Source organism: Sturnus vulgaris, chromosome 17 (genome assembly GCF_052056855.1).
Source record: "Sturnus vulgaris isolate bStuVul1 chromosome 17, bStuVul1.hap1, whole genome shotgun sequence".
Classification (NCBI taxonomy): domain Eukaryota; kingdom Metazoa; phylum Chordata; class Aves; order Passeriformes; family Sturnidae; genus Sturnus; species Sturnus vulgaris.
Genome location: NC_142259.1, coordinates 3,822,831 through 3,847,008, shown reverse-complemented (window position 1 = coordinate 3,847,008; position 24,178 = coordinate 3,822,831). Strand labels below are relative to the sequence as shown.

At 39.4% G+C, this 24,178-nt stretch overlaps 1 protein-coding gene across 2 annotated transcripts in view; it reads right to left on the bottom strand.

Annotated features, from left to right (window-relative positions):
* The window catches only part of PHACTR3 (phosphatase and actin regulator 3), a 100,436-nt gene that overhangs the window by 75,035 nt on the left and 1,223 nt on the right, over window positions 1–24,178 (bottom strand). The gene's annotated exons all lie outside the window — the stretch shown is intronic.

Genomic DNA, 24,178 nt, shown 5'->3' with positions numbered 1-24,178 from the left:
TAAAACTTTGTCTCCTTACCAGGACTCAGACTTAATCTTCCCTTTTTGCATGAGACTCAGGACTCTCATTTTTACACCTCCATATATGAAGCACCTCTGGGTACTTACACTGCAGGAATAAATCATCTCTACAGTGAATACAGGTCTTTTTAAAGTATCTCTTTTAGAATCTGGGCTTCATTCATACACTTTGTATTCCCCATGGTATGGAATTCTCCATTTCTTAGTGGGAACTAAGTTTTAGTCAAGATTTTCTTAGCAAACGTGCTTCAAGTATGTGAATTTTATAAAGCATCCCAAATGTCTCATATAAAATTCTGTGAATGTGGCAGTAGCTTTGGATAATCGTTTACATTTCAGCTGCCAATGTATTTCTGTGTTAGAAGACATTCATTTATTTATGAGATTCATAGAACTTTGGATTATAGCTGAAATATAAGACAGTCTTTGCTGGTAATAAATTGTGACTCCTTTCACTGAAGCTGGCCAACATTCCATCTTCCAATGCCTTATTGTGCAACTTCTTTATAAGTGTTCCAGTAAAAAGAGATTAAATTGTCAAAGTTACCAGGTAATGGCTTGGGCAGTTGACAGAGTACAAACTTGGCACACAGAGCATACATGGATATTGAAAATCTTGTTTCCTCACTGAGGAAGGGGTCACTAGTGAAAATTGGGTAGGTAACCTCCTGAAAATCCAAAGTGTTTTGATTTTGTTTCCTGTTCTCCAAGAAAAAAAACGATAATGAGAAAATCTGTGTATCAGAATGCTGAGTGCTAATTTTAGAACTCCTCAAATAGAATCAGAATGACTCTCTGAGACATTCACAATGAAGAAAAATTGGCATTTGAGGAATCTTTATTAATAGGTTTTAAATTAGGTGAAATTAGGACGACAACATTCAGTATTTCTTAAATATTCATAAATTGTGTTTGGACTCAGTTTTGAGACTTTTTTGTATATGACTTAATGAATACCTATAAAAGAGGCATACTCATAAAAATTGGAAACAGCTACTCTTGAAAGAAAAAACTTTAAGATTAGATTTAGAAATACTGTAGAACGAGGCATTTGTTCTCTTATTGTCAGGAACCAAAAAAAATCTCTCTTATTTTAAAGTCTTTTTCATTTGAATACACTTAACATGCTTGGAGTACTGTGTTACTACTGCAGTAATTAGCATTTGTAACCTTTGCTGATTTGGAATTAATGCTATATTTAGTAGAAAAAGAGAGACCAGAGATTCCAATATATTCCTGGAAGTATCTTTAAAACGTCCTAACAATTATACTCAAAAGCCAGAATTCATATACTACTATCACTGTGTGTCTTGCTCCATCTTAATTAGGATATTTGGGAGTTTTAAATGAGGCAATAAGTTCCTTTAATTTTCTCAGGAAGGCCTTTTTTCAATTTTTATTTTCATCATCTGTCACAGAAATTTGTTGTATGTGTAAGCAATTTAATGGTTCACTGAAAGGTTGTTATGCAACTGAGTTGTATAAAACCCTGTCCAAGCCCAGAAATTACTGTAAGGGGGAAACTCTGAAATGGTGAAGGGCTGAGAAAGAATTTAAATATGTCTTCTATTGGTATTTCTATCTTTTGTCAGTGGGTTTGCAGAGCTCCTGTGAGGGCAGGAGGGAAGAGATTATCTAATGTTGGGATGTCAGGGATAAAAAGCTGCTGCCCAGGCAAGAGTCTGGAGCCATAACAGGGAGTCTGTAGTGCCATATCTGCTCTGCAGAGGTCTCAGGTGATTATTCCAACACAGAGTTTTCCAAATGGAAGCCACTCAGTGCAATGCTGAGCTATTATTCAAATCATTAAGCCTGCATTTATCAGTGTAGGTGATGAATGATTAAATGCATCATTCCAACTGCACCAGGGCCAGGACTCGAGGGCTTTCTATCAATACATGTTTATAATCCTGTAAATGAATACAGTGCATGGGAAGCATTATCAGTTGGTGAAGATGTCACTGACGCAGTTTCTGAGCCCTGTGACATGTACAGCTATTTCCAGAGCAGGATCAGGGTGTAATTAATGCAAATGGCAGATCCTGCCAGCCTTCCTCAGGTCACTAAATCAGTGATATTCCTGTTGATCATTGCTGTGATTATCCACAGAGCAAAGCACTCCTCTGTGAGTGAGGGATGGATAATGTGACCCTAAACTGATTATACCTAAGTACTACTCCAAAGCAGTGAAAGACCCAACACTGGGGTTTTATTTCACCAACACTGATTTCTACAGGAATAAGAGCTCTTCTTAAGGGATATGACAGAATAAAGAAATATCATCGTGCTGTACCCTTGTTTCTGCAATAACAAGATATAACTTCACAATTCAGTTTATTTTCCAACCACAGCATCCTCTGAGAAACTAGAAACTCTTCCTTGCAAAGTATCTTTGTATTGGACTGGATGATCTTCTGTGATCCCTGCCAGCTTGAATCACTCTGTGATCCTGTGATCTGTTTATGTAACCCCTACAAATAAAATACACGTCCACATCCATCAATTATTTACCAATATTTCTACAGATGTCCCAAATATATGGTTTTGACCTTCAGGCAGAAACACTGAAGCACAGTAGAAAATTCCACTTGGCCTAAGCTGGAAAAGCTTAGAAGCCTGTAAATTATCCACTTTTCTAGATTGCAAGAGTAACTTTGGTAAAGCAAGAAACAGTAAATCAGGGTCATTTTATACAAAAACTACAAAAGTGAACTAGTTGTTGATAACCAGCACCACTCCTTGGGATTAATTTCTCTATTCACAACTGAAATTCAAAGTTTGAACACTGAATAAATTTTTAAGGGAAGCTTTATGGACATTACCTGACATCACACACAACATATATTTCTCTTCTCACATTTGTCACACATATAATTTGAAACAGGGATGACCACTTCTTCACCAGCCAACATAAAATAAAGGGAAAAGAGTGATGTCAAAAAGCAGTAGCACTCAAGTGTAATCCCTGTAGGATTTTCTCTTATCACCTCCCACATTCTATGAGCATTCTTGACAATCTCTCCTGCCTTTTCACTTGAAGTTGTGATGGTTTTTCAGAGAATAATCAGTGAGAAGGCAATTTCTGCACTGTGTAAAAGTATATAGTTTGTTTCTAGTCAGCTCTGAAAACACAGGTTCCTTTCCTTCCTGTATGGGATAAATCATGAATATGAGGACAGCGTAGGTGGCACAGCCCATAGCCTTAAAATCATATTTCCATTCCTTGGAGGATTAAACTGGGTAAAGCTTTCATCCATATCCATAGATCCAAATCAGCACGTCAGGAATTGTTGATTTTCCTGTGTGGTAATGCTTTCATGGATTGTTGTTTTGGGCCTCTCTTCATCAGCCTCCCTCCAAAATTGCTGTAAGAATTTGAGACTGGCTCTACACTAATCAGGCAATAAGAGTAGGATATCCCAGCATGTTACTCATCCTGATAAACTCACAGCTATCTCTCTCCCTGGAGTCCCAGGAATGTGGTGATGTGGACCAGGAAGGACCACGCCAGTGTTCAGCACCAAGGTCAGCTCAGGACTATGCACAGCCCAGAGAAAAGGACCCCGATGCACTAAAAAGTCAAAACTCCCATCAAAAACACAGAGAAATCTCAACACTTGTTGAACAGAAATAGAGAATTTATTTTTCATCTAAACCTTATATTTTATTCATCAACTGCATTCTTTATAGGCCATTCTATGTGGAATATAATGCAAATAGATTGTAAGACTACCTCCAGTAATGTACAATGCAGCTGCAGTGGAAGAAAAGCCAGACGAATTGAACACTTGCATGTACTTTTCTTTGAACTCTTTATGTACAACATATGGGCTAAATCCTGCCCTTTAGGCACAGGCTTGAACAAAGATCATAAATTCAGCAATCTCCAAAGACATCATATTGTAGCACAACTGCCCCTTGGCTTCATGACAGGCCAGCCACAAATGAGCTTTTTCCAGAGCATTTGACAGCACGTGAGCAACGTCCTGGACACGCTCAGCCACCAGGGCAGGGCACTCCCACCTGACAAACATCCTGCTCTTCCACTTCTTGTCTGCTCCTCAGCTACATCCCCAAAAGAGAGAAATGTGTGCCCCGTGCATGCAGACTGAGCCAGACACACATCTGCAGTCCCTTCAATGGATGGATGGGTCTAGAGATTGGTTCTGTGTAGGTTTAGCTGATTTTTATTCCCTCTGAGTGTGGAAAACATGGAGATGCATTGAATATACTGAGATTAATCTATTCCTGACTTAAACTGATCTAGATGCATGTGAGATGCTCATTCAGAAAGCATTTTAATATATTTTATACATGCAAAAAGGCAAATGAGGTCCTACTGGATTTATTATGCATCAAGCTAATGAAAGCTTTAATATTCAGAGAAAGAGTTGTCGTAGGTTCTGAACAAGTTCTTTGACAATTTACTACTGACAACCAAGCTGGCCTGGGAGTCTAAAATTTCCACAACTTCCAAGTGTTGTGGGTGTAGACAATTTTGGTACATAGTTCAGAAAACCCAAACTGCAGTAAGGTTAGAAAATCTTCCAGATGAAGTAATCTGGAATGTGTACAGCACTAGAGAGAACGTGGCAAAAATGCACATGGGAAATGTCAGAAGAAAGAGAAAAATCAATCACTGCATGTTTACTTAAGTAGCCAGACTGATACATTACTGCACACAAAGACTTTTCAGCCCAAAAGTTGTCCTTTCCATGAATCCTACAGGCTTTTTTTACATGGAAATGCTTACAAAATCTAATCCAATTTACCTAAGTGTGCGTGCTTGCAAGTAGCTTAATTAAACCACAGTAAATTTGCATGAATACTTTCTCTTAGAATTAAAGTAATCTTAATTCAATTTAGGTTCATTTACTTTGGAACAGAATAAAGCTAAATTAAATTGAGCTCACTTTAATTCTCAACATGAGTGTCCACACAGATTTTAATAGTTAATTAATGCACTGTACTTTCGTAAGTGAACCTGCATGGATTTTCATAGGCTGTGTTTATGTAAACAAGCTCTAAACACACTCTTATTTTATTTCAAGACTGTTCTATTTTCTGTTACACTCCATATGGGCTAATTTAACAGTCACTAGGAGGAGCCAAGTATTAGCAGATTGTTCCTAACCAAGACTGTATTTTCCATCACTGGAAATAAAAGACAATTTTAAATATATTCTCTGAATTACAATCCTCAATGCAGCCCTTTAGGCCTTAAAATCTACTGATGATAAACAAAAGAAGCTAGATATTATTTCTTAGGAAAAAAAAGTTTTTAAATTCCATGTCTAAAAATTATATACTTAAAGATGTTCCTTTGCAAAATAAGATTATAGCATAAGAATTGGACTTTCTAGATAACAGATGCACTAAAACTACAATTTGAAACAATTTTTGGACTCTCTCCCAGCACAAATCAATCATATGGATTCTGAAAATGCTAAGACAGATCTTGAAATGGTAATTAATTTGACATCACAATTTTGATGTCAAAGAAGAAACTCTGATTTATGGCTGTAAAGTCTCTAACTCAGCAATTATAAACAATGTTTTTCTAAGTTTCACTGTTTCCAAAGTTGTAGGGTCCCCTCATTAGTTTAAGTTTTTAAAATGTTCTCCTGTTCATGGGGTGAGAAACTCTATCTTTGGCTGCAACTCCTTTCAAATCACAGCTTGCTGGGCAAGGCTCATGTTAGCTGTGATTGCAGTTGGCAGGGCACTAGATTAGCTGTTGACATCAAGCCAACATTTAATTTTGTTTTCTTGAGTCATCTGTTGCCAGTTCCCATGACAACTGCTCTTCTAGCCTTCAGATTTACTAGAGAAAACCATTAAAATGGCCAGGAGTACAGAAAGAGATCCTTTGATGTAGATGGAAGTTCAACTGTTTCCTTCAATGGAAACGGAAAGATCTTTTCAGTTATTACTTTAGCACCACGTAACTTCTGTTCAGGAAAACACAGATGTTCTTGTATTAGAAAAACAGAATGAATGGTAGTTTTTAACAAGAAACCTGCTTTAGCATCTTTCTACTACAGAATGAAGGTCTTTGTGTCTAAAAAATCATGTCGTGCAGAGGATGGGAAAAATATTTTTCTATTCTTGCGTAGTAGTAATGAAAGATGAAATTTAAGATATGGATTCTTTTGATCTTCACTACAGTCCCTGTGCATTTCCCTTTCTTGTTTCACAAATGTGTGACTTAGGTAAAGGATGTATCTCAGGAGAAATCATTACTGTGCTGAGTCAGCTCAGAGGTTGAACCAGACCAAAGGAAAAGGCCAATTCCAATCCTGTGGGAGCTTCTGGGATCAAAAATACCTTTGGCTAAAAATACTTGTCAGTGTATATAAAATAAGTACAACCCATAAACCCCCTGGTTATGAAAGCACAAGAAGAAATTGAATACCACACTGGATTACAAGCAGTCCTTGTAGTTGAATGTTAACACTCAGGGGTTATTTCTAAGCCCATCTCCTGTTGACTTTCACAGGTCCTTCCAAAGTCTGAATTCCACATTCCCCTTCTTCACTGTGTTCAAAGCACTGCAAAGCACTAAGCACCCCCAAATCCCTTTGAAAGAAAAGGAAGCACAAATATAATAGAAAAAGGTGCATAGCTGCTTCTAATACAGACAAAATCCCCAGTAGTCTCTCGATCTCTTCATTAGGTAAACCTTTTACCTCGAGGATATGGAAAAACAAGCACCTACACAACTCTTTCACAGGTATTTCCCACTGCCCAGGAGCTTGTTCTAACAAGCATTATTTACAGGAGGATGTCCAATGCTCCCAGACCTGCACAGAAAGGGCAGCACATGGCAATGCTTGCAAGCTGAGGTGAGGATCCAATACTCATGACTGTGTTCTAAGAATTAATGGCCCTCTGCTAAGGCACTACCCCAGAGATTTTTATGCACCCCATTTAGTTTATGTTTCATTACACACATCTGGATGACTTTTCCAGGCTGGTTCTTCAACAGCAATTCAAGATTGCTTTCCCAAATGTGAGGATACATAAGCCTACCCTCATGATTAAAATGGAGACAAGGTGATTACTCTGACAAAAAACTACCTTGCTTATCTTATCCCCTGCCCAGTAGAAGTAGTTAAAATGTTTTTAAAGATAATGGGGGTGTATGTGGGAGAAAGTGAAAGATAAGGAGAGAGAACACACCAGTTCCTCAGCTTGAGTTCACTCTCCCAGTCCCACTGGAGAATCATCCTCCACCAGCTGGAAATCCAGAGGTCCCAGGAGGCTGAGTACGTTTGGTAGCAGTCACAGTGCAGGGCCCGAGTGTGTGTGCCCAGTCTGGGTACAAAGCCACCCTTGGCACTGCACTGCTGTGAATTAGTGACAAAAGGAAGCGCCGTGGCCGGGACGTGTGACTGCCATCTCCCAGTGCTACACTGCAGATGAAACAGCCACATCCACTAAAGCTGGCAGTGTTTATGTAATGGCTTGGGCTGTGAATTCAGGCTCTGTGGGATTGTTTCAGAATGCACTTGGCTCGTGAATGCCATTGATGCAGCCGCCCGCATACGTTCAAAATGCTGTGTTTCATGTTTTGCTTTTATCTTTAAATGTACTTGAGTAGGTTTTTCTCTCTTCTAAAACAGCTCATGTACTAGGTAGAACTAGGAATGATCTAATAGCTTCAGTGCCTTAGAGCTACTGCCATGCATGAAATTCAAACTGTGACTATAAAAAGAAGCAAAGACTTTCTCTCCAATTCACATTTTTAGCTACTTCTCTATTTTTTGAGGATAAAACTTGTTCATGTTTCAGGTCAGAATCAGTTAAATAAAATGCAATCTGAAAGTTATTACAGATCATCTGGGGAACTGGAGGCAAAAGTCTGGGGGTTTTTGACTGGTTGAGAAGGCAATAAGCTTAGTAAGATTGGTAGTTACTAATTAAGTTGGTAGCATGACCCAAATTTGCCTTCACAGCCCTTACTGATTTAGTCAGATGTAATGACACCCATTATAGCTGAGCAAATAGTTCCTGATGAGTAATGTATTTGCACCTCCATACTTTCTATCTGCATATTCCCTTGATTGTGTCACAGTTTTCCTGTCACCATCACCAGCCTGTATGTGCTAGATTATTTCTGCAGTGTTTGAAATTGTCTCAGCAGCTAAACAAAGTGGCACTGCTCAGTCCTAGTCCAATACCTTATGTCAGTTCACTCTGTGACTGAGTGCAACTCTTAATTAAGTTTATTTGCATGTGTGCAAAACATATGCTTGGCTATTCAAACCTTGCTTTGCACAGATGCTGCCTAATTTTGTTAAATGGGAGAGACCACTATAATTTTTAGGAGAAATTAGCCAAATTAGAATAGATTGAACCATTTGACTGTGTTCCCAGACTAACATGACTATTTGGTACCTTGCTTGTCAGAATTTCAACATTATCTATTTCCAAATGCTCTGAAATAAGACTTGGTGATTTTATTAAGCAAGGGTGGCTGTTCCTGGGTTTTAGTTTGAGCTTCACTCCAGCACAGGCTGAGACTCGGTGAGTTCTGAGCCATACACACACGGAAGACTCTCCTGCAGGGTGTATATTGAGACACTCCTGGAGACTGATTTTAGGTTGAATCATAACCCTTATGACTTTGGACGAGCCCACTGAGGAAGCTCACTGTGGGGAGCTGGTCTGTCTGCTGGAGCATGCCTTAATTGTGTCATCAGAGCCTTGGGTCATACTGTGAAGAGGTAGACAATGTCATATCCTCTAAACATGTTCTAACCACTCAGGCATTTAATCAGAGACTGACATATTTATTATGAATAAAAAGAACAGGAGGATACCATGAATTTCTTTAGAGCCACTTAATTGACAGTGCATTGGGTAATGAATGACCAATTAATAAAATGAAAGCAGAATATAATGGATTTGTACTTTGTTTGTACACAACACGCATCATTAGGACTCTTCAGCCATCATTAGCTCTGTCTCCTCTGCACTGAGTCATTCTGCTCCCTGGAAGAAGTCTGAGCTGCATTACAGAACTGCCAAACCATTCCACTGATAGAGCTACAGCTTTCTGGATTGTCCTCCTGTGTAAGCTGAATCCCTGAATTTAGGGGATTCATTCCCATTTCTTTTTTTTTTTTCCATTTCATGATGAAATGGGTTATGCAGATAGCTCAAGGCTAATCTCATCAGAATTTTCCAAAAGCAAAATGTACAAAGAAAAACCCTTACCCTACCAAACAAGGAGCCTGGGCTTTTGGAGGACTCTGCTTGAGTCACCTGGAAAGGAACTGGGTATGGAGAAAGCAGGAGCAAGTAAAAGTGAATAAGCTTAATGACTTGTAGCAGCATGACTTTTTCAGTCTCAAAAAAATTAAAAAGAAACATTGAAGTAATGAAATAAAACCAAAGGAAGAAGAGCAGTCTGGCAAAATCTGGCCTCTGTGCTATCAGCTTTCGTAAAGTTCTGCCACTGGTAGATTCTCAAGAAAATCCCCAAAGGAGGTTTTCTAAAAGTTCAGTTAAAATTTTTGTATTTCTAGTAAAAAATACAGCCCTTGATCTACCAGAGAACTAGACAAACACATAAGGATCAACCTTTGATTAAAAAAAGAAGCATTATTCATGCAATCTGGTTAAGCAGTCAGTCAATTACAGCACACGTGTCAGTGGTAGCTGGGTGCCTGAATTCTTTGAATGTTTCGTTTATATCCTGTGCTAAATAAAATATGCATGGCAACAACATATAAAAGAGTTCTTTTACATATAGTGAAGAAAATTTGTACAAAATATACAAATGATTTGCATGCACAAAAATCCCATGAGTGCATATGCAAAACACTTCATTATGCCTGTTAGTTATTGTAATTGCCATTAACTTGTGCAATTACTTGCTCTGCCTCACAATTCCAGGTGAATGGTTAAATCAGTTTCAACATTACGAATAGCTGAAAAATCCAGTTTCAAACCCCAAGTCATTTCATTAAATCTCTTTTTGTATAGTAAACAAAGTGCATATCACCAACTGACAAATTGCAAGTTGTATTATTTCCTGAAGTGACTGCAGGATTCCCAGGAGAACTGAGGTTGTTGTTTATGGAACAAGAATTCCCCATGCAGCAGCAGTGAAACTGTTCTTCCCACCAGGACTCAGCCACATCATCAGGATGGGTTATTTGGGCCCTGTCAAACCTTGGCTGCTCTGCTAGGGCTGTTAAACACTTTTTTATGCTGTGATCTGAGTATTTGAACACTTTCTGCATAAACCCATAAGCAATAAGGTAGTTACAGACATACATAATTGGCTTTTCTCTTTGGGTGGGGTTGGGTTTTCTGGAGTCTTTTTCAAGGAGAGGACTGGAATATTACAGCTGTAAATGTAATTTTTGGTGGGAAAAATTGGAAAATGAGGATGGTTCTGTAGTACTTCTTAAGGACTATCACAGTAGATTTGTCCAAGCACTCCTACAGGACTGTTCCACACTTCAATCCTCTTGGATCTAAAAGCTTTGTTCTCATCTCTTTTGATGACTAAATGGCTTAATATTTGGCTCTACATTTTCTAGGAGAAAGAGCTCTTCTAGTGGTATTTCATCAGCTGAAATTCAGTCCTAAATATAGCTGAAGTTTGAGCAAGCTCTTCTATATGGATATTAGGGGCAGAATTGATGCTCGAGGTTGGCCTCTTGCAATCTCACTCCAGGCTACTGTGAGGATGTGACTGCAGGCCTGATGGATTTATAGTGGCATGAGCCATGAAGAAAGAAAATGTCAGAAATCCAGATACCCTTGGGTTGTGCTTTTCACACAATATGTTGCCAGGAAAACACACAAAATACAAAGGCAAACAAGTAATACCTGCTATCCCCTCCTTACCTCTCCTTTTTTCCCACTTGCCTCCTCCAATGAAAGCTGCAAATTTTATTTTTTTTCAGCAACAATGGTGAAAAATGAAAAACTAAAACCTGATAGCTACTCTCTCTCATCCTGGAGATTATCCTAGAGCCTGACCATAGCTGCAGTGCAGAAAAATCTGGGCACGTATTTTTAAAATTCAGATTTGAGCAACAATATCAACAACAGCAAATTCCCAAACCCCACCTCCTTGCCCCCTGCCAGGACCTGGACCACACATAGACTGTAATTACCAGAGGAGAGAACATCCAGAATGCAATTAAGCTATTAGGGCAGGGTAATCAGAATAACTTGCTTATTAGGGAAAACCATATACTTGTCCTACACTATTATTTTCATTTCTATAAAATAGCCTCCTTAGGAGATATGACAATTAAACAGTGATTATGCATGTCGAATCAATTTTCAATGGATATGGATTATATGATAGCACAAGACCTGAAAGAGAATCACAGTTTAGTGTCCAGGCTTTTAAATTGTGCAAATAGTTTTACAGTGATGCACTGGTTTAGATGTGCAACTGTGAGTTCCCTTTATCCTCAGTCCAACAAACTGATGCTGAGTGGTATCAAATACAGATGTGAAATGCCCAGTAAAAATGTATTAAAACTCTTAAATTTCAGACAAAACCCTAAAAATATATATAATTACTATTCAAACATCAGTGTTACTGGAATCGGATGCTTGAGCCACTTGAAATTTGCTGATTTGAATGTGATACTTTGGATCCCAAAGCTGCTGACAATTTATGAAAATGATACTTTCTACATCTTTGGGATACAATTGCTGTAAATAACCCATCTGTCACAGGAAACATCCTAAATAACCAGGCTGTCACCTCAAGCAGACTTAGATAGCAGTGGAATGGATACAGCCTTCTTCACATCTCAGAAGGCAGAGTGCATTTTGGGCAGAAAATGGATGAAATAAAACAGACACACTATTTTTACTTTAAAGTCATAGCTTCTGAAAGCCACCCAAAAGACCAGATGAGGGCAGGAGCACTGGGTCAGTCAGGCTTGCTGCAGTGGTGAAATGCCTCCAGTTGAATCCCTGTGCTTTTTCTGGAGGTTGCAAAACATCCAAGCTAGCAATGGTTTTGGTTTGTGCACAGGTGGATTTTCCAAGGGAAATGAGGGAACAAAAATTTGGGCTTTAGAAGGTGTAATTGAAAATTTCACAGCAGCAGTCATGAATCTTAAGTTAGGAACACGTCTTGGATATTTAGTGAAGTGGAAGGACTTCATTTTTGTGGTTCCCCTGAAGATGGGATTGCTGATTTCTGGTGTCGAGGGCCTGTAAGATCTGACCTGAGGCTATAAGGCAGGAAATCAGCACTGCCGTGACAAATTTTGCAGATTTCAGTATGTAACAGTTGTTATTCTCAGGAGAATCTTGCAGCACCAGTTTCATGACCTCTTCCTCACAAATTCCCTTATCTGCAAGACCTGAGGATGCCTGAGCTTTGCCTCTCTAGCCCTTGCCCTTGCCCTGAGCTTATCAGAGCCTGCCAGTGTTATCAGCTGAGGGACTCAGTGCTCTCACTCTGCAGGAGACACCAGCCCTTGCAGCAGTCACCCAACACGTCCATGACTCAAAGCCAACACCTGTAGGGCTCCTTGGAAAAGCTTTTCAGAGCTGTTGTGACAGAAAAGCAGGATGGATGTGGTAAAACAGCTTCCAAAAAGCTGCCGACCGCAGCAAAGCGAAGCGAAAAGGCAACCACTTAGCCCAGCTATACAGACCTTGCCTCTAGCTCTGCTTTCAGCCACTGGAGCTGTAATTACACATCTATTCACCACCACTGCAGGTGCAAGCTGAGCAACAGCATGAGTATAAATGTGTGTGGGTGTGCAAATGCCTCATTACGGTGATTTGTTAGCACTGTGAGTGATGCTTTGTGTCCCATGAATGTGTAAATTAGGTGCTTAGCTTACTTGAGTGAAAAAAAACATTTAACTTTGCCTCCCTGGCCCATCTCTCACAGACACTGGGAAGGGAAGTAGTTTGACTCCGTGTTAGAGTCGCAGGTTCCATCTCAACTCTAACCCAGCTCTCTTGTGCTGTCCTTGGGTTTCTAACAATGAAGAGAAGTGAATCCTGAGGAATTAGTCGTGTTGAATCATATCTTAATCACATGCATGATATGTTCTTATGCAGCATTAGAGCAAGAGGCATCACATCGTGTGTTGTCATTTCTGGGACAGAAAACTGGGGCTGTTGGCTGGGTTTAAATCATTTCTGGCATTAACGAGATTCTGACCAGAGGCTTTATTTCATGTTTAGGATCTGCACTGCATTATTTCCTATTATATCACAATACGTTGCAAAGTAACAGCTAAGTTACCAAGACTAATCCTTTAAGTCTTTCTTTCTTTACAATGTCAGACAAAATAAGACTATGCCATATTTCTGTAATCTCTCTTGTATTATGAGAATATTATGATCTATAACAACAAAATCTCTAAACTGCATCATTCCCATCGGCGCTGATATGCTTAGTCTTATCTCTTTCTGTCAGAAAAGATATTTCTAAGTCTCTGTGATTTTGTTTTAGCAGACAATATCTGGTTAAAAATCAGATTATTAATGTAAAGCAGGAAAAAGAAGTTTCTTTGTGTTTAAAAAATGAGTATTTCTGAAAAAACATGATGTAATACCCAAAGTTCTCCTCTTTCTTCAAAAAACTACTTAAAATGAAAGTTAGTTTTGAAGCTACTGCCACTTTTTCCCTACTTGGATATGTACATTTAGATTCATCTGGTGAAAAGTAGATTTTGTTCCCAGACAACTTTACAGCAGCTACCAAGATCTAAAAAAGATCTCTGCAGTGCTCTGCTGGCAAATTGCAGGGGAATTTATTGAGAGAGGGAGGGGAATTTGAATTAAAACCTACTTAATTAAACCCACCAGAATTAGCTTTCCATTTCTTTTAATAGGATGAGAAAATAAATTTTAAAATACATATGAAGTGTATCCTCCTTCTGAGAGATGTGTCCTTTTGGATAGAGTGAAAACACCATCCCATACTTGCTATTTTAAAAGTCTGGGTTTATTTCTCTGCTGGTATTTTATAATGTCTAAGCCACTGAAAGTATATTCAGTAACTTAACTCTTTTATAATGATTTCATTAGAGCAGCCAAGCAAATCATGATCTGAAAATTCATAAGCTCATGGCAGTGCCAAGTGTTTGGGTTGGAGAGGTTTGGGTTTTTTTACTGTTGGATTTTTTTTTAAGTTATTGCAAAGTATGTCTAACATCCTAAAAAAAAAAATAGGTGAATCAACGAATATGAAATTTCAGGGTGCAAAGCAGAATAGATTTTTTGCAGGTGCAGGACTCAAATGGCTGATTATATAAAATCTCATCTCCCAAATAAGAGAGATGAGTAATGCCCCAGGTCATAGCACAGCTTTTTTAGAAAAGGTTGATAGAACTAGAGACCCTTGATGTGTTGGAATAAAACCTAGAAGTTGTGTAGTGAGAGTAAGAGTGAGAAAAATATAAATGGAACAAGTTATTGAAAACAGCTTTTCCTGGTTTTTTGCTCCTGGGTTCTTCTTTCACAAACAAGGGTTGTTTAACCCCTTCATCTCCTGTCACCCACAATAACTTTGGAGCTCACTGGCAGCTTTCAGTGGAGGATGGAGTTGATGAAAAATGACAGCAGTGACCCTCTGAAGGGCTGCTGTAGGAAGAGCCTGGGTGTGAGGTCAGGTTTGGGTCCACACGGAAGCAGCCCCAGGGAGCTGCTGCTGTGAGACCCTTAAGGGACCAGGCTCCACTCAGTCTGACTCTCCATTAGACAGCAGAGGAGCCAGTCTGAAGTCCTCAGTCATAAATGAGATTTTTAGCAGTTTAAGATCAAACTGAGGACTGAAAATGCTGGATCTGGAAGGAGGCAGGCTTTGTTGGCTTCTGCTGTTGTTACAGCACTAACACCCATTCTATTTCCACAAGAATCATTTGGGAGAAAGGCTTCTGGAACAGGAGCTGCTGAATTTGCTAAAGCAGAAGAGCTAGCTACTAAAATGAACTCAGACTGGATGGCAGGAAAGTTAAAAAACTGTAAAGAAAACAGACTGAGAGATAAAAAGATTTTCAACAAGCTCTACCCTGTCACATGAGAACGAGAGAATGTAAGGAAGCACCAACCCAGTGAGACAGAAGGAATGCCAGTCTTCCAAACCAGCCTGTGTTGCCTTCAGTGATACTTCCTTGGACTAAAGAAGAGAGATACAGGATAAATTTCTATTACTTAGGGTTCCTTCTTAAAACATTTTCGTTCATGCACAATATTCTGGATTTTTGAAGAACACTCCTTTGTACTTCTACGTGTTAAAATTATCTTTTACTTGGCTTCCTTTCAGTTTATTCTTCTGGCTGAATTACAGCAGCAAATGTACACCATAACACTAAAAAGTCTCTCTGCTATCCATCTTGACAGCTGTAGTTCACATTCCCTATGTTTGCCTTAAGAAAATCCACATCTGATCATGTCATCTGTTAAGTTCACCACTGCTGCAAGGGTTCAAGGCACTGGCCTCGGGCAGTGGCTGATATTTGCTCCCACTACAGATCAAACAGCATCAAGGGTTTAGTGAGGATACACAGTTGTTGTATCACGCCATTCCATCCTGAATTGGTATCAGGAGTTTGCAGTAAAACAGAACATTCTCTGGTATGTTCCTAAATGTAGGGGATTCCCAGGTGGCAGGAGTTCACTTATGTTCCTCACTTGCAGGAAGATGTGTTATTAAGTTCTCTGCAGTTAAATATCTCCTCTGAAATCTGAAGTGACACTCACAGTTTATCTCAGTTCTGATTTTTCCATTAAAATTTTCTTGAGTTAAACATTTCTTGAGTTAAACAAGAAAAAAGGCATTTAAAACTTATGTTGGACAGGTGGAGAATTTGTATGAATCCAAGACTCCAATTTCTTTTTTCTAGAGCTCTCTCTGTGTAGTTAGTAGTCTAATGTGAGCATATACCCTCTCCTTCTAGGCACTGTAACATGGAGCAAAGTCAAATGAGCAGCTGTCATGGAAGGAAACATTTAAGCTGAAGTTAAGTTGAAGTGCTGTATCTGAAAATAGTTTGTTTTTCTCCTTGAAACCTCTGCAATCCCAGAAAGCTGCTACCCAGTCTACAGAGCTGCTATAATTAAAAAAATATATATTTTTTTTCTTCTATCCTTAATGCAGAGCTTACAAAATTACAGAAGTCCCATCTGCAAAGCATAAACTTCAAAGAAACCCAATTAAGTCAGTGTTGCATACACTATCATGTTCACTCTATTTCCATATTCCACACAGATTCATCTCATTCACGATGGAACAATTACAAATGATCTTGCAGGAGCCAAGAAACTCTCCTGGAGGCTGATTTCCACCCAGGTTCTCTCTGAGCTCCCCAGGACAGCAGGACTGGTTGGAGATGCTGAGCAAACCTGCCCAAAGCACCAACCCCTGTGGCTCTCGTTTGGAGGCACCAAGGAGTCAGAGCCTGATGGTTTCCTGTGGAATTCATGAGTGTTCCTGCAGCCACCCTTCCCTTTGCTCCCAGCCTGTCCCGAGCTTCCAGCCCCTGTCACAACACTGTCCTAGGCTGGACACACCTCACTCCTGACCCAGTGCAGAATTGCTTGTGGTCTTTTAAGGATAAAAGCCCAAGTCTTGGTAGAGGCTGTTTAGTTGAGAGATGAGATGCAGAGTTCTGAGAGCAACTGAATGAAAAGTGACAGCCACTGCCAGCAGATCAATATGGACAAGGCACAGGGAAGACTGCGTGGCCTGAGGGATGGAGCAGCCCTCAGGAAACAGTGAAGGCTTCACTGGTTTGATGTAATGCAGTGATCTCTGTCCACTTGCTGGTTATGCAGCAGCTGAACAGTTTGAGGATGTTAAAAAAAAAAAAAAATTGGATTAAGGAAATTAACACACAAACTGTCTCTTCATTATATGAACAATTCTGAAGTGCTTTATACATAAGGACAAGCCTTCCCTCAGCTGTAACCACAGGTCCACATTGCTGACCCAGAATATCACTGTTCTACAGAAAGCAAGATAAGATCCCCTTTGATTCAGATTATCTTACTGAAATATTCATGCAGACTCAAGCAAGGAGCTATCGACCTGTGTCAAGTCGCTATATGAGGTCCCCTCTGGGGCATGTATAAATTGTGTATATGTTAGGCCATAAATCAACTTGAATTTCAAACAAAAGCATGGAAGTTATTGGGCAAAAGAATCCATTGTATTAGCATCCAAACTGGCTACATTTCAAAGCAAAATCAAGGTATATTTAGTTTTACTTACTCTTGGTATTTATAGACTTGACTGGCTTAGAGAAGCGAGGGCAATTAATTCCACATATTAAATTTTAAAAATACAAAGCCATAAATTTGATTTTAAAACCCCATGTTATAAATAAATGAATGGTGTAGCCCATTCATTGCAGCACGACCTAGGCAGTCATTAAAGAGAGTTCCCAAATTAAAGATTTTGGGAAGAATTAACAGTTACTTAACTACTCACTAAAATATACAGTTACTTTCTAGATAAACACGACTCCCACCATTATGTAACTCATTCCATTCTCAAAGTGTGGTGCAAACATTAACTGAATGAATAATCTTAAACCATCTTCATTCATAGCTAAAGTGTGAAGATCTTTTATTATTTAACAGACTTGAGTTCCTTATATTTGCACAGAGAAGCAACTACTTGTGTGCATAAGTTATTAGGTGTGTAAATTAGGTCTGAGTTCTTTTATTTAAGGTATACAATCAAATCTGGGGTTTACTTTTATTTTAAAAGCAATCATGAATTAAAGATACAAAGGTAAACATAAAAGAGAAAGCCTGAATTAAAGAGACAAAGGTAAACATAAAAAAACCACTAGTTATTTCCAATATGATGATCTCAGTCTCATAAATCCAGTCTAGGTTTTGATGGTGTATAATCAGTATTTCCACTTCTTGGATAAAGAGGTTTTAACGGTTTAAGTGTCTTTTCAGCAACATTCACACTACCTGCCAACTTGGGATTTAGAAGAAAAGACAACTTTAAACCACTTTTTCCCCCATTAAAGCTCTGTATTTCCTTTGCAGAACTCTAAAGTTTGGCTAAACACAAATCTCCAAACACTGGGAACACTCAAACCCTGGAAAAGCCTAAAACCTACCCTCGGCATGAACAGCATACTTATTAACTGACCTCATTTAATTTCTGCAAAAGTAGCATTAAAACATAACTTCACCAAGCTCTCTCTTGATTCCCAAAAAATAAACTGAGCATCAGTAAGTAAAATACTCAGGCAACAGCAAAAAAGCAGTTTGTGTAAAGTGTGCATTAAGTTGAGCAATGTAATGATACCCCAGCACTGACACAAATTATATGTGCAGGACCAAAATGATGCATTTGGAGCAAGAGAATCCACATGCAGGAAATCCCACCTCTGCAGCCTCCCGAGCACACTGTGCCCATCCTCCTCTCCAGAGATGGAGAGATCATTCTCCCCTCCTGGAAAATGCTGGAGCAGAGCTGCCATGTGTGAGATGAGTCATGTGCCAGGGACAAGGGCTGCTGGGGAAACAGGAGATTCTCTGCTGCAGGACACAGGAAAAAAGGCAGCCCTGTGCTTCCACTGAAGTTTCTCTGCATCACAGGGACTTGGGGTCCACTTAGATCCCACCAAGAAGGTGGGAGTTCGATAAGAAACAAAAAGGCCTTCTCAAAAGCACAGTGGACCATTTCTTAAAATATAACTCCCACTGTGGTACTTGGTAATATGGTGACGATTTTTCAGGGGCCGTGTCAGAAAAAAAACACTATCTCTACATTCATACAAACAGCCAATGGTTTGGGAAGCTTTACAGGACTCAATCTGGATTTCAATGGAAAGGAAAATGGGATATTAACTAAGAGCCTGCATGTTTCTAGTCACTACTGAGTATTCCTGAGTAGAGTCCTCGTTAGGTGTGGAATAGTAACTTCCTGCAGGGAGCCCTTTGGTTAGGAATAGGAACTTCTGAGTGAGAGAATATCACTAAGTTTCATATACATAAAACATAGGATTCAGTTATAAATTTAAGCAAAAGCATTGATTAGCTAGTTTTGTCCATAAATTAATAAAGGAAAGGATGTAGGAGACCTGGTAAAATTCTTTTTCAGAAGAAATATAATGCAGGCAAAACAAACTCTGTTAACAGAACAGACTTGTTGATAGAGAAAGATGAAATGGAAGCCAAAATCTTTCTGGAAGGAAAAAAAAAGCAAACCCAAACAAGTTTTTATGGGTGGCCTGGCTCAAGCATTAGGATCAAATTTGAAAATTCATGCAACAACTAAGACACCACAGATAAGCCTTTAAGTCCCTGATTTAAGTTGCAGTGATCTAAACGAATGCAGAAGGATGAAGCAGCAGCCCAGCTGACAGGCAGGGCACCCACACCATCTCTCTGTCCTCCCTCTGCTACCCATTTCCTTCCATCTTAAGCACATGTTGGAAGTTAAGCACACACTTAGAAGATTTGCTGAATTATGGGCCTGGCATGAATAGGTTTGCAGCAAAAATGGCTTGAGCAGATCCAGAGAGCTGGCACCAATCTGTGTGCACTCCAGTTGAATTCCTGTTTGTCTTTGCCTTCCCTTTGCTCCATGGCAGCACCTGCAGCCCAAACCTACCACACTTTACTTTCAATTCGGTTTTGAGTTTCCAAACATTCCCTGCCAGGAGCTCCCAACATCCCTGAGGTGACCAGTGTCCTGGTTAAGGGGGAAAGCACAGCTTTGCAGTGGCTCACAGGCTCCACTGCTCAAGACTCAGACTGAGCAATCCTGTTCATGAAACACATACAGCAGTAACAGGCATCAATTAAAATCTTTAGCAGCTAAATCAACCCAAAAATGTTAAGAGAAGACAATGATAGGTATGGAGTGGCACAGTCTATCCAGGGGAAGTTGCAGCTTCAAAACAGAGGACAAGGGAAAAAAAGCCACGTTAGAGAGTATTCCTATACCTGCTGTTTATTGCATCCCAACTTGCCCTGGCCATTACTTGGATGGCTGATGTCCTTCCTCACACTGCCTGTGAGGCTCTGCTGGGTTCCAGGTCAGCCTCCCCCCCAAAGAAAGAAGATGTAAAAGGAAATTTCAATTTTCATCTCAGCATCTTTTCTTAGCATCCTAGAAGAATACTTACAAGAATGCTGCCTGCTACTGAACTTTTGAATTATGAAAACTAGAAACAGTGATGGAGGACCTTTTAAGTCTCATGCAGCTGTTCTCCCCTGGAGTTAATTCAGAGCACAGTGCTGCTGATTACACGTGGTATCAATAGAAATAAAAAGGGAATTAGAGTCTGGCGTAGACATAATCATGTATCTCTGGAACAGCTCCTCTGCAGTAGCTTTAAGTTGTCAGGTCTTGAAGCACACAGCAGAGGAGAGGCTGAGGAGCCCCCCTTCACCAGGCAGTAAGAAATTATGATGACAGAGCTGTTAACAACATCTAACACCACTGCCTGCACACAACAGCTCCCTGCCTCCATACAGAGCCTTCACTGGAGGACAAGGAACACATGGTGGACCACTGGCAAGGGCTGCTGGAGAGCTCAGTAATGCCCATCCTGAAGATTTGCTTTAATTTGTGGTGCCAGGAAGGAAAGGAAGCAGCACAGAGTGCAAAACGTGATGGCATCACTGTGTACTTATACAAATTCAAATAGATTATCCCAAAATTAAGGGGGGAGGGGGATGACATTTTCACACATTGTCATGGTTGTCTGTATCTCCTCAAGTAATACAGAGTTTTGACATGGTGTGTTCTTCTTCAGTCTGTGCACCCCTCCCTTTTATGATACAAATCAAATGAGACTGTCAATCTTCCCTCTGCCCTGTGACTGCTGGAAGGATATAATGAGAGCAATATTTTGGCTTCCTGCAACTGTCTCAATTAGATGGTGATACTGAAATCTGTTCTCTTTAGACTCTCCTTTCTCTCTTGATCCTTATCTGGAAAGGTAGAGGAGGGGAAAGACAGATAAGGACATTCTTGACATCCCTAGAAGTGTTCCATGCCGGGTTGGATGGGGCTTGGAGCAACCTGACCTGATCAGGTTAGGAAGGTGCCCATGTGTGGCAGGGAGCTGGAACCAGATGATCTGTAAGGGCCCTTCCAACCCAAATCATTCTATGATTCTATGAATAATGTGAAAATCACTTTCTTAACAGCAGCCTGGCCTAGAGACAGTCTATAGTTAAGCAAGACATGAGTATTTTGACGTCTGTTTCCCAAACTAAGGACATCCTCCTTTTTCAAGGCTTGCTCACTCAGTGTGACAGTGAGCTTAAACAGACTCAAACATTAAGCCCAGTGTTTGTCGTACTACAGTAATTCTCATAAAATACTGCTCAGTGGCCATAAAACAGTTCCCTTAAATACAGGCTGAAATGCATGATTTTATCTTAAAGGAGAAAATAAATAACTGATCCAATCAAAGCAAAGAAGCACTCATTCCTTCTTATCTTTCTTATACTATTTCCAGTATTCTCTGCATTGCCAACAGGACCTCTATGCACCATTTAAATGCTGGAGGAGATCATCTTTTTGTCAGTAGAGCCTGAACTAAAGTCCATCTTTGCTTCTTAAGACCACGACTGTGACATCTTTACTGATCACTGTGAGGAGCTGCTGTTTAATTAAAGTTGCACATGAAGGATCTAAATCAGTGAATTTGTATCTCTGTTTTGGAATAAATAGCTATTAACTGCCCCTAGTCTAGTTTACTGAACACCTTTTTATCTGACTTATTACAGGAATATTTTTAAGATTGTAGTGTCATGTAGTAATTTTGTAAGTTTTTTTACATGTGATAAAATTCACTGTAGTCTGTCAAGATTACAGCTCTTGTAAATCAAGGTTATAAAATAGCTTTTCATTTCTACAGTGAATGCTTTGTGAGGGAAAGCACATTAGATAAGAGGCTTTATCATGAAGCTTTTATTGTTCAAGGCTTGGAGTAATTGCAGCTTCTGCTGGCATTAGTCAGGACTGTGAGTGTGCAGGAATTCTCAAAAATCAGCATCTAAGGCTTTTTGAACCAGCCAGTTACTGAGTAATTCCATGCTCTTGCTAGATGAAAACAGACTCCTCTTTAAAAATGAACAAAACACAACAAAAACTTCACAACCAAACAAACTTCAGCTCTGCTCTGACATGGGGAAATTCCCTTTGACATTTCACCCAAGAAATCGTTCATCAAAAATTTGCAAATGAAGCACTGGGAAGATGAACCAGCCCTTGCCATCTGCAGCATCCTCATCCCCAGTTCCTTGGATCTGATGTTCACATTGCTCAGGGTCAGCAAAAAAGGGACGATTTGGTCCAGTGAGAGCAGATTCTGAGCCTCAAACCCCACTGTGATGGGTCAGTTCTACTGGTTAAACTGGTGTTTCAGGAGGGAAAGGAAAATGAAATATTGCATCACAGGATTTCCTTTGGGAAATACATTAAAATCTCTGTGCTGCCAGCTCTACACTCTCAGCTATGGCACTGAAACTTCCTGCATAATGCTGGGCTGAACAAAAAAAAATACTGTAATTGTACAGGTCAAGAAGACAAATATAAATATGTCTTTAAACCAAAAATCCACCAGGAAATTTTTGAGTCTGGGCTGCCTTCATCTATTACCACATTTCCTACCTCAATATACTTTCTTCAGTAGGCACAGCCAAACGACTGGGTGCAGAATAATCCCTAATAATGAATAATGACCACATCATTCAGCCAAAAAACTGTTCCAAAACAAGAGTGCATCTCCAATAGGGATATGGCATCACTCAAAAGGCAGGTAAAAGTAGGAATCATTTCTGTAGGGATACCCATATTTTGGTATAATTTTGGTCTGTTTGTAATTTAAACACGTAATTTAAATGTTAATAAAATTAACTTAGTTTTTAGATTAATGAAGAATCTTACATGTTCACACTTCTCTGCATGGTTTGTCTGCAAGCAGGGTTGGGATGTAAACACAAACTTTGGACATATCATTTCCCACTCCTAAGACTGTCTTTTGACTTAAGAGTCCATAGATGATTATGTTGGTATAATGATAATGATACAATTATTTTCCAGGACAGTAAAATAAGATAAACTGCAATTATGTCATCTAGCCTTCATAATTCTTAAAATAATATAAATTCTGTTACAGATTTTTAAGTAGCCAAATGTATTAAATTGTTCATAATGATTACTCACAACACTGTAGGGTAAAATTTTATTTAAATTAAGCAATCTAGGTTAATTTTATTATCATCTGGAAGCATACAGATGTTCAATACTATTTGATGAACAAATTTAAAACCTGAAAATCTTACCAAACATGCTAATCCTACCACTATTCATACCTACCTGGACAAAAACCATATGCACTTTAAGACCTTTTGTTTCTCTCCACATACAGCATAAATAACAGAATACATACAAGACACCTTCTCTGGCATTTTAGTAGAGGTTCTGCCATGCAGTGGGACACTGGCTTATCTGATGGAGTCTGTATTAGGGGAAAAAATGCTCCTTGGTATTGACAGTTCCCCCTCCTAACAAAAAGCACAATAATGTTTACATCTTTGTCTATTCGTCAGACATGTTGTGTACTTTCTTTGTTGCATATCTCACAAAGGCCAAAAGAATTAATTACAGAAAACAATCTAGAGGAATTAAAACTGAGGTTGCACACGCCTTCCTTTCATTAGTCACTTGTGCTTCCAGAAATCAAATGGCAGAAACATACATTCCTCTTTCAGTCAAGATTGCCCCTTTGGGAGTGAGTCGAACAGTTCATGTTAGAGGAGTCCTTTGTTCCCTTCACTTAGGGTATCGGAACAGTTGGTAATCAGGGATAAACCATCCACTGTTTGCCTTAATTCAATTTGTATTTCACTCCAGACCAATGTGCCCACAATTGCTTGATAAGGCAAATAAATAGAAGAACTTAAATTAGATACAAATATTAGTATGTTCATTGGCTCGGAAGGATGCAATATAGCAGGTGTATGAATAGAGCCTGGAATATTTTATTTACTCAGTAATATGAGAAAGGGGAGCAAAGTTCAACCTGAAATTGCATCCAGGGACTGTCTCCTGCAGGGTGATAGTGCCTGACCCAAAACCTAAACCCGTTCGTAGGCTTAGAAATCAGTAGTAGGCAGTGATGATCAACACCCCATTCATTGTCTTTACGCTCTT